Raw genomic sequence first — 11,432 nt, 5'->3', positions numbered from 1 at the left:
TAATCGTGGGACTGTTTTCACTCCGAGGTCAAATTAGTTATTAAACGCAAACACAAACACACATAAACACACACGCATACATATATCCACAAACAAATATATATATATATATAGATATATATATATATATATATATATATATTATATATATATATATGTGTGTGTGTGTGGTGTGTGTGTGTGCGTCGTGAGATGCGTGTGTGTGTGTGTAATTGCAATAGCCATAATGCCCTCTTAACTTCTCGAATTCTTCGCGATTTTTTGGATTCGCTTATCACTACAGAGCCTTGAGATACAAGTGCAAGATATATAAAAAGAAATGATGATGTCCAGTAGCGGGAAACAAAGCCGCGATACCACCATCACAACGAGGTCACGTTGCCGACCACATGGTCAGGTCGGTAACTTGACCTCGTTGTGATTATGGGACCCGACTTCGTTTCCCATTACCGAACATCATAATTTCTTCATATATCTTGCACTTGGATCTTGAGGCTTTCTAGTGCCAAGTGAATCAAAAAGCGTCGAAGAATTCGAAAAAAGTTAAGAGGGCAATGTGGCTATTGCAGTTACTTTTCAACACTCACCATGGTTCTTTAGATTTCATGCCCTTTGTTCTATTACTACATTATTAATATTATTATAATACAAGTGTTCAACGGACATATTTTCGAACATAAGCCCCATCAATGGCGTTGATCTCTTTCTTCGTTTTCTCAATTATTTAAAATAATTTTTTCGAAGTAGGTGATTAAGGGATAATCATGAAGTGGCAGGTTTTTCACCCTTCGACTTTGTGGTATCCCCTGCAGAACTAAGGAGAGGTGTTACAATTGAAGTTTCGACAGTACCTAGAGCAGATGTTATTGAAAAATTAATGCCAGAGAGAGAGAGAGACGAGAGAGAGAGAGGAGAGAGAGAAGAGAGCAAGGATGGACAGGCCCTGGGGACCTATGCTTACACATGCATTATCGTTGACAATATGCAAACTTTGATCTTTGCTTTTTTTTCCGACATAGGGAACGCAAAACCTGTTCCTATTGTTGAACAGTGTTAACATTCAGGAAGCGGAATAATCGTGGGACTGTTTTCACTCCGAGGTCAAATTAGTTATTAAACGCAAACACAAACACACATAAACACACACGCATACATATATCCACAAACAAATATATATATATATATAGATATATATATATATATATATATATATATATATATATATATATATGTGTGTGTGTGTGTGTGTGTGTGTGTGCGTGTGAGTGCGTGTGTGTGTGTGTAATTGCAATAGCCATAATGCCCTCTTAACTTCTCGAATTCTTCGCGATTTTTTGGATTCGCTTATCACTACAGAGCCTTGAGATACAAGTGCAAGATATATAAAAAGAAATGATGATGTCCAGTAGCGGGAAACAAAGCCGCGATACCACCATCACAACGAGGTCACGTTGCCGACCACATGGTCAGGTCGGTAACTTGACCTCGTTGTGATTATGGGACCCGACTTCGTTTCCCATTACCGAACATCATAATTTCTTCATATATCTTGCACTTGGATCTTGAGGCTTTCTAGTGCCAAGTGAATCCAAAAAAGCGCGAAGAATTCGAAAAGTTAAGAGGGCAATGTGGCTATTGCAGTTACATATGTATCGGGCAATAAAGTGTATATGCATATATCATATGAATATAAATTGATAGAGAATCCTATTCATAAGGAATTACTTCGGTAACCAAGAGCTTTGGTATGCACTAAAAAAATAACAAGATGATAATAATTACAAATAAAGTGATTTAGAGAGAAAATAAGAGACAGCACTAGTTAATAGATTTCATCTGGTATTGTAATTATAGAATCTATGCATGCATTCAAGCAATGTTATGCAATAGGCTACAATTCTGAACCAAAAACTCTATTGCAGACTAATATCATCATTTGAGAAGCCAGGGAAATACACTCTAAAACGAAACAAACTCATGTTCTCAATCATATTTTATGATGAATATCTTATAACGAAACACACTCAAATTCAGCAAGGCTATATTGAAACAGGCGATGAAAACAATCCTTTTGTTGACCATTTGGAGCGAAGAGCAATCTTGTGTGTATGAGAACACCAGAGAGCTGCAGCATTGTCCGCTGGTGGCTCTTTGATTCTTTAATGACACCATGATGGTTCTATGCTTCATATTTTTATGATGTTTTCAATTTCATCCAAATTATTCAGGGTAATTATAGTATTTACTTCTACTGAACGCCTTTTTTTCATTGGTAGGCCAGGCGCCACAAGGGTAGCCTATACAGCCGTCTAGTTTCTCCCTTGGTCTTCGGGAAATGATTCCAATACCCCACATCTTGGCAATATTAAAATAACAATCCCGATTTCATTAAACCGCAACCAGTGGAAGTCGCTGACTCAGGAGTACTAGAACTTTACTCGACGTACATAGTATGAAAACTAGAGCAATCCATTCCAGTTTTTGCTGTACTAATGAGAAAAATTTCAAATTTAAATTTTTCCAGCCCTGAAAGTTTATGTGGTTTAAGCATCATTTGCCCGTCAAATATTTGCTACAAAAATCGTGAAGAATAAAAGATGATACAAATATCTTTATACTCACAATAAGTGTGATTATAAATACTGTAAATGGAGCAACTGTCACTTAGATATTATTAAGCTTTGAGTAATGTATTTCAGCGGCATATCGCCTACAGATCAAAGGCAAAACCAGAGGGCCGTTGATATCAGTTTAAGGTTTATTGTATTGTCAATATCGGTCGACAGCCCGGTTATGCTTAATGTAATACTGTAGTATATATGCGCTGACAGTTTGATGATTTACCAACCAACTCATTTCTACATTACGCTTTCTCATCTTGTGAAAAATAATACCATTTTCACCCATTCGCTGCAAAACGTTACTTTCTATAACATGCTATGTAAAATTTTCAGTTTCTACAGTCTTTTTACTTATCAAACCTATATGTTCATTCCCTTAACAACGAGTGGTTCTGTTGGTGGTATCCTTTACGTTCAGAAAATATTTTGCGTAAATTTGCTATACCTGTCATCCTCCGAACTGCCTGTTACTATACAGAACCAACTAATTACCGGTGCAAAAATCAAAGCTGACACACAAAGGGATTCAAGAAGAACGTCCCTGAATCTAACCGTGGTCCTTCCATTATTTAGGCAATATCATAAACTCATGACCAAAGATTTTAATTATATAAGCGATATATAAGATGAGTATCTATATATATAGTATATATATATATATATTATATATATATATTATATATATATATATATTGACTGGTAAAAGTGTTCTGTAACAACAGAATTCCATCTAATAAAAGGAGCCCATAAAAACACCAAAAATGTAGAGAGAAAAGTACTATATTTCAGAGACTGCTGTCTCTCTCTTCAGGTATATGAATGAGAAAAGTTTACAGAAAAGGTGGTATATACCAAGAGATTCGTCCACAAGTAAGCCAATTTAGGTCACCCCCGCTGATAATCTTCCTTTAATCTTCTTAAGCGTTGGTTGAATGAACACTGCGTCGACGATGTCCGATGTCCAATTCCCTTTTGAGATGTTCATTACCTGCTTTTCTCTTTTTATTAAAGGCCGATTCCATCATTTGACTCTTGTACCGGCAGTTGCTGCTATAAATTACACGTGACATATTCCAGTTTATTCTATGGTTATTGTTTTCATTTTATATGGTTTTTTTTGAAAAATAGCCGAGTTCTGTTGTCCATACCTAACTGACCGTTTGTGTTGTATTAATCTCTGGGGAAGTGATTTACCTGTAAATCCGATGTAAGATTGGTCACAGTCCTGGCATGGGATCTCATATACCCCAGAGTCTTTGGGCGATGTCTTTTGTTGGACGTTAATCAGGATTTGGCTAAGGTATTTGGGTAGGTAAATGCAAAGGGGTTGGATTTCCCAAGGGTGTGAGTTACTCTCTTAATCGTCTCCAGGTGGGGAATTTTTATTTTATTGTTGGGTGTGTCTGGTCTTGTCTTTAGGGGGTCGGTAGAAAATTACGTTTGCTTTTTGAATTGCTTTCTCAATTATATGGTCAGGATACTTTAAAGATGAAAGTTGCTTGCGAATTAGTTCAAATTCTTTTTCCAGGAAATCTGGGGAACAAATTCGTAAGGCTCTTAAGAATAGGTTGCTAGCTAGACCTATCTTGATAGTATTGTCATGATAGCTAAAGTAGTGAATATATGAAAGTGAGAACGTTGGTTTTCTGTATATGGTAAATTTGTATTCTGTCGTGTCTCTGATTATTAAAACATCAAGAAAAGGAATTTTGTTGTCTGTTTCCCATTCAACTTTAAATTTGATGCTGGGCACTAATGCGTTTAATTTTGAGAGGAATTCATTAAAATTACCCCACTTATTATCCCAAAATGTTAGTATGTCATCCACGTATCCATGTGCTTCTCTGAATTTGTGACAAAAGTCTTCCGAATGTTTGATGTGACTGGAGCTTTCAATTACAAAATTTCTAAATGGTTAGCTGGCCTCCTTTCTCCTTTTTTAGGCACTTTTTCTCCCAGTCACATCAAACATTCGGAAGACTTTTGTCACAAATTCAGAGAAGCACATATACCACTTCACAACATAAAACTTTTAAGCCTTGACGTAGACTCCCTATTCACAAAAGTACCAGTACAGGACGTTCTTCAGTTTTTAAGGGAAAAATTATCCCCTATTCAGATCATTTCCCTTTGGCACTTGACAAAATAATAAAGTTAGTTGAATTATGTGCATCTAATAACGTATTTTCATTCGGGGAATCATTCTACAAGCAAAAAGTTTCGTGTAGTATGGGTAGTCCTTTAAGTCTATTTTAGCCAATCTGTACATGGAATACTTTGAAACTACAGTAATAAATGCAATAAAACCCAAAAACATGCTGTGGATGAGATACGTGGATGACATACTAACATTTTGGGATAATAAGTGGGGTAATTTTAATGAATTCCTCTCAAAATTAAACGCATTAGTGCCCAGCATCAAATTTAAAGTTGAATGGGAAACAGACAACAAAATTCCTTTTCTTGATGTTTTAATAATCAGAGACACGACAGAATACAAATTTACCATATACAGAAAACCAACGTTCTCACTTTCATATATTCACTACTTTAGCTATCATGACAATACTATCAAGATAGGTCTAGCTAGCAACCTATTCTTAAGAGCCTTACGAATTTGTTCCCCAGATTTCCTGGAAAAAGAATTTGAACTAATTCGCAAGCAACTTTCATCTTTAAAGTATCCTGACCATATAATTGAGAAAGCAATTCAAAAAGCAAACGTAATTTTCTACCGACCCCCTAAAGACAAGACCAGAGACACACCCAACAATAAAATAAAAATTCCCCACCTGGAGACGATTAAGAGAGTAACTCACACCCTTGGGAAATCCAACCCCTTTGCATTTACCTACCCAAATACCTTAGCCAAATCCCTGATTAACGTCCAACAAAAGACATCGCCCAAAGACTCTGGGGTATATGAGATCCCATGCCAGGACTGTGACCAATCTTACATCGGATTACAGGTAAATCACTTCCCCAGAGATTAATACAACACAAACGGTCAGTTAGGTATGGACAACAGAACTCGGCTATTTTCAACCATATAAATGAACATAACCATAGAATAAACTGGAATATGTCACGTGTAATTTATAGCAGCAACTGCCGGTACAAGAGTCAAATGATGGAATCGGCCTTAATAAAAGAGAAGCAGGTAATGAACATCTCAAAAGGGAATTGGACATCGGACATCGTCGACGCAGTGTTCATTCAACCAACGCTTAAGAAGATTAAAGGAAGATTATCAGCGGGGGTGACCTAAATTGGCTTACTTGTGGACGAATCTCTTGGTATAAATACCACCTTTTCTGTAAACTTTTCTCATTCATATACCTGAAGAGAGAGACAGCAGTCTCTGAAATATAGTACTTTTCTCTCTACATTTTGGTGTTTTTATGGGCTCCTTTTATTAGATATATATATATATATATATATATATATATATATATATATATATATATATATATATATATATATATTTGTGTGTTTGTGTGTGTGTGTGTGTAGTGCTGATACACATGTGGATTACACTATTTTAAAACAACGCTTCTCTAGTCTTATGAACATCTTATCCCAAGGCCTAAAAATCAGATGGAAACGATAAAAATCATTAAGGTATTATTACATTCCATTCTCTTCTGCCGAAAGCTTTTTCACCCATTCACTCATGGCCTTCATATGAGCCATAGCAGATCAAAAATGGAACTATAGCACGTACAATACAGAGTTAATTAAGCACAGTATAAAATCGAAGAGGAGAAATCATTAGCGCATCAGCATTCAATAAGGACTGCTTTCTAGAAACACTATGCTCTAGAATCGCATATTGGCCCTCTCTCTCTCTCTCTCTCTCTCTCTCTCTCTCTCTCTCTCTCTCTATTTATATTTCTAAATAACAATGGAAATCAATCATTTTACTTTCAAAATTATGGAAATATTCACCATTGGAATTTACTATTCTATAATAATATTGCTAAGTAACACATCATAATGTGTTTACTTATAAGCACTTAATTTAAGTGACAATTAATACGATCGTTTTACTAGCCAGGTTCTCGAATACTTAGCGTAGACGGACATCATAATCGACAATTACTCCTGAGCAGAAAATAAAATTGCCTTGAATACTACAGTTAAAAATTTTTCTTGATGAAATAAATCCTATGACCATTAAAACCAGTCAAAACAATAAATGAAAGTTGCCTTAAAAAAGCCAACGTACTGTAGCTGTCTTTTGCGTTCATGGGTATTGATTTTTTGTTTGTTTTGTTTGTTTGTTTGCATGGTGTTTTTACGTTGCATGGAACCAGTGGTTATTCAGGAAAGGGACCAACGGCTTTACGTGACTTCCGAACCACGCCGAGAGTGAATTTCTATCACCAGAAATACACATCTCTCACCCCTCAATGGAATGCCCGAGAATCGAACTCGGGGCCACCGAGGTGACATGCCAACACCATACCGATCACGCCACTGAGGCGCATTCATGGGTATTGATTTAGTATTAAAAACAAGTTTCATTGTATACCATGCAATAAGTTTTCTTTCGGAAGCCTTGGAAACTCCGAAAATCATCGCGTTTCTCTAAAAGATAATGAATTAAAAAAAAGGGGGGGGGGGGTGAGTTACTTCGGAGCTACTTTGGCCTGTTATCTACGCGTCACCTCCGAGGTGCTAGTACTAAACATGGCGGAAGCTCAATGGGATGCCGTGTTTAGTACTAGCCCCCACTTCTATATAGTGCGGTCGACAAATTGCATTAATAAACGATATCTTTGATCCGGGGCGCTAATATTAAACACGGCGTCCGATTGAGATTCCGCCATGTTTAGTACTAGCACGTCAGAGGTGACGCGTAGATAAGCGAAAGTAGCACCGTTACTTCTCAACTAAGCTGTCAGCTATGAAGAAAGCATTAAATTTGAGTGTATTGAAAACTGAAATCCACCAAAGGCTCTACATAAAAATGCACTGAGGCCTAGCATGTCGCATATTTTACATTAAAATATTGATAATGTTCATCCAAGTGCAGTGCATCGATCCAGTTCGTCGCTTATGCAAAATCACTACACCTTGCCGTCTCACCATCTCAGCCCTTTGACTTCAAACTCAAACTCAAGGTCACGCCGTTAACTAGAGTTAGAGAAGTGCAAAATTTATCATGCAAAACAACCACGATATGAATACATCCATCCAAGTCATTACTTCTTAAATAAACTTTGAGACCAGCAATCACTTTGGTTTAGTTTAGTCTTTAGTTCCTTTCCACCGATGCTTTGGCATTTAGCTCAATTCACTGTATTCTAATGTGCTTTTTTTTTTTCTTTTTTACTTCATAGGTCAATCGTCCTCCTCAAGGTTAAGTTAACCTCGTTTCGTTTTTTCTGCATTTTCCCTTTAAGCCTAAGATAGACAAGGGAATTCTTTAGCCATATCATTTCGACTTTCTAAAACTTCAAAATGAGAATGAATATAAGCTGCAGAAAGCTCTATTACAAAACAAAAACTTAAATAAAAAAAAACAAGGTTGAATGCTTACAGTGAGTTCAATATCACACTTTTCATTTACCATTAAAACTAACATCCAAAAGACGTATCCATGAAAGCTTGAAACTGAGAGCTATCTTCACTAAATATAAATTCAAGAGAACTAATTCAACTTACTCCAAGAGCCAGGACACATATAGACGTCAAGGTCAAACCACATAAAGGTTTCATTTAAGGATCGAAACCCTTCGTTAAACTGAAATTTGCCATTTAAAGTTCAAGGCTTTCTTTCAAGTTCAGAGTCACGGATAGGGGCCCTTGACAGGATTCAAGGATAATTTCTACCGGTGGTTTAGGATATTCAGGATCAAGCTGTTCCATGACTCAAAGAGGGCAATCAACTGCGCGGGTGAAATAACTAGATCCTATGCTAACTTTATCATACGCTTATACTAATCAGTATCACACACACATAAATATGTATATATATATATATATATATATATATATATATATATATATATATATATGTGTGTGTGTGTGTGTGTGTGTGTGTGTGTGTGTGTTGTGTGCATAGATGGATGAAAGTATGTATGTATATACCACTTCCTATTAAGATGTGTATTAAAAATTAAAAATAACATTGTTTCAGAAATTCATCATCTCACTTTATTCTTAATACAATGCGATTTCCCACTTCAAAAGAGCAACATAAAATATTCCATAATATCGAGTTTCTTCATCCATCTTTGCTATCATTTATCCATATATATATATATATATATATATATATATATATATATATATATATATATATATATATATATGTGTGTGTGTGTGTGTGTGTGTGTGTGTGTATAGATAGATAGATATACATAATCAGTACAGAAAGCGAGAGAGAGAGAGAGAGAGAGAGAGAGAGAGAGAGAGAGAGAGAGAGAGAGAGAGAGAGAGAGAGAGAGTTCCTGATTTGCTGAGATTATATAAACATTGGCATCAGCGCCAAAGGTAAACGGAAACCGATATCAGCGGTTTGAGTACAATATCCGAATGTTTTTATGGGAAAGAGTACCCAACGAGAGAAAGAGAAAAGATGACGTCACTATTGAATAATGATCAAACGCTCATATTAATATAATAAAAATAAAACACTATTGCGACGGATAGACAAATTACAAGCTTGATACATCTTAAGATACAGCCAGATATAAAGTTGAGAGACAGGGGGTACCAGGGCTGCAAACGGCCTTTTCTGGTCACGAGATGAGTTGACTTGGAGTTATTCATCTCCCATCCCAAGTTTCCAACAGTTTTTCAGTTTGAAATTTGATATAGAAAGGAGAAGGGATATTCTTATCTTTGGATAACTAAGTCTTATGATGGCAGTCTGTCTAAATACGTATGTAGAATATAAAAAAAGGTGTTTGAGTGAGAGAACGAGAGAAATATGTTTGTAATCCGTCTTCAAAGGGCATTATGATACTACTATGAATATGCAACAGGACATAACAAAATACCTCCAAGCATTTGGATTTAGATTTCATGTACTTCATAACACAAGTGCCTCCCTTTCTCTCTCTCTTTCATCATCAAATTATCATGCATGCTTATGAATGTTTACATGCATTCAACGTATGCATTACATAATTACGCTCTCGAGTGTAATAAGCGTACCTACATAACAGGAGAGTGTGTCTGCGTTCGCATAGTATCCCCGTACAAAAACACTGACATGTGAGGAATGCAGTAATCTTACATGTAATAAACACACACACATACACACACACACATATATATATATATATATATATATATATATATATATATATATATATATATATATATATATATATATATATATATATATATAGTGTGCATGTGTTAGTGATTGCAATTGTGTATTATTGTCAGCAGAAGCCATTACAATTTTCTCGATGTGTCTATTTACAATTCAAGTCCCACAAACCAATTGCCAGTACCTACTACATCAATCAGGGCCGAAAAGCATTTACCTGATTGATCATTTAACGTACTTATAAAGAAAAAAAAAAAAAGCAAAGCTATTAAGAGCCATCGATCACATGGGGCAAGAATCCCTCCCTCTTTTTCTCCCCCGTTCTTGTCCCTAGGCCTATTCATATTATCACCCATCCCACCTCGGGGAGAAAACAGGCGACACAGGTAAAATTCCCCCTCTTCCATCAAGGGACACCCCAAGAAAACCAGCGTCTTGGCATAAACGGAAAACTTTTGAGACGTCAAGCCTCTTGACCTTTTAACAACCAATGTGGAGACTGACCTGTTCAGGCTTGATCGGGTGAGCGAGGTCAGAGAGTATAGTCTCACATCCCGGTCACACGCGCCTGTCGGCACAACACAAAACTAGTACCTCACTACGTCAGTATCAGAGATCCACTGAACCGGGCACCACCACCTCCACCACTCACTACCACCACACGTTCAACTTCCCCCTTATTGATTCCGGTGGAAGGCGCATGCGTCGCCAACCCCTCGTATCTGTTACTTGATGTAGCGCTTCTTCATTCTCCTCGATGTATAAATATTTCCTTTGAAAATATTCACTCTTTTATCACAGAGGCGATATCGAAATCCATCTTGGTATTATCGGAGGCCTGCTACACTGCAGAATCGCCAGAAATCAATGCTTAGCCAAATCCTCGGATCTCGGTCGAGAAAGCGCCGGCCTGAGCGCAGAGTTGACATGATGACAGTTCTGAAAGGTAGGCTACAGGTGTCATGAAACCTCCTCGGGGAAAAGGATTGGGGGAAACGTTTTTATACGATTTCCTAGTTCTCATTTTTAACTTTGTTTATTACTATATTCATCCCTTAGATGAATGATCTGTTTATTTATGTATTTTACATACGTTCATTTGCACTTGTAAAAACTCCCAAAATATTTACGAACCCAAATTCTGGTTCTTAACGAGTTTTGCGGTAAGCTGCCATCAAGCTTTATAATATTTGGGTAAATAAAGAAAAAAAATATTAATGAAATCGTAAACATACTAGTAAATCTTGCACTCGATGCAAACGCACATACTCTCACAAACATAGGCAAGTGCAAGTAGCTAAACATCACGATGGTATTCGACCTGCAATCGACGAGGTCAGGTTTTCATGTAAGAGCAATTTTATTTCTAGATATAGTCACTTTTGCGTTTTTATTATTATTATTATTATTATTATTATTATTATTATTATTATTATTACAACTAGAGCCATGACTATCTTCATATGCAAGTTGACATCTCTCTTCTCTCTCTCTCTCTCTCTCTCTCTCTCTCTCTCTCTCTC

General features: G+C 36.5%; 1 protein-coding gene across 1 annotated transcript in view; it reads right to left on the bottom strand.

Annotated features, from left to right (window-relative positions):
• Window positions 1–10,544, bottom strand: part of LOC135217691 (serine-rich adhesin for platelets-like) — a 486,754-nt gene extending 476,210 nt beyond the window's left edge. The window contains exon 1 of the mRNA XM_064253667.1: window positions 10,414–10,544. The gene's annotated coding sequence lies outside the window, so the exon portion shown is untranslated. The remainder of the gene's footprint in view (window positions 1–10,413) is intronic.
• Window positions 10,545–11,432: the final 888 nt, after the last annotated feature.

This window comes from Macrobrachium nipponense, chromosome 7 (assembly GCF_015104395.2).
Source record: "Macrobrachium nipponense isolate FS-2020 chromosome 7, ASM1510439v2, whole genome shotgun sequence".
Classification (NCBI taxonomy): Eukaryota; Metazoa; Arthropoda; class Malacostraca; order Decapoda; family Palaemonidae; genus Macrobrachium; species Macrobrachium nipponense.
Note: the sequence above shows the minus strand (reverse complement) of the source record. Positions and strands in the feature narration are given on the sequence as shown.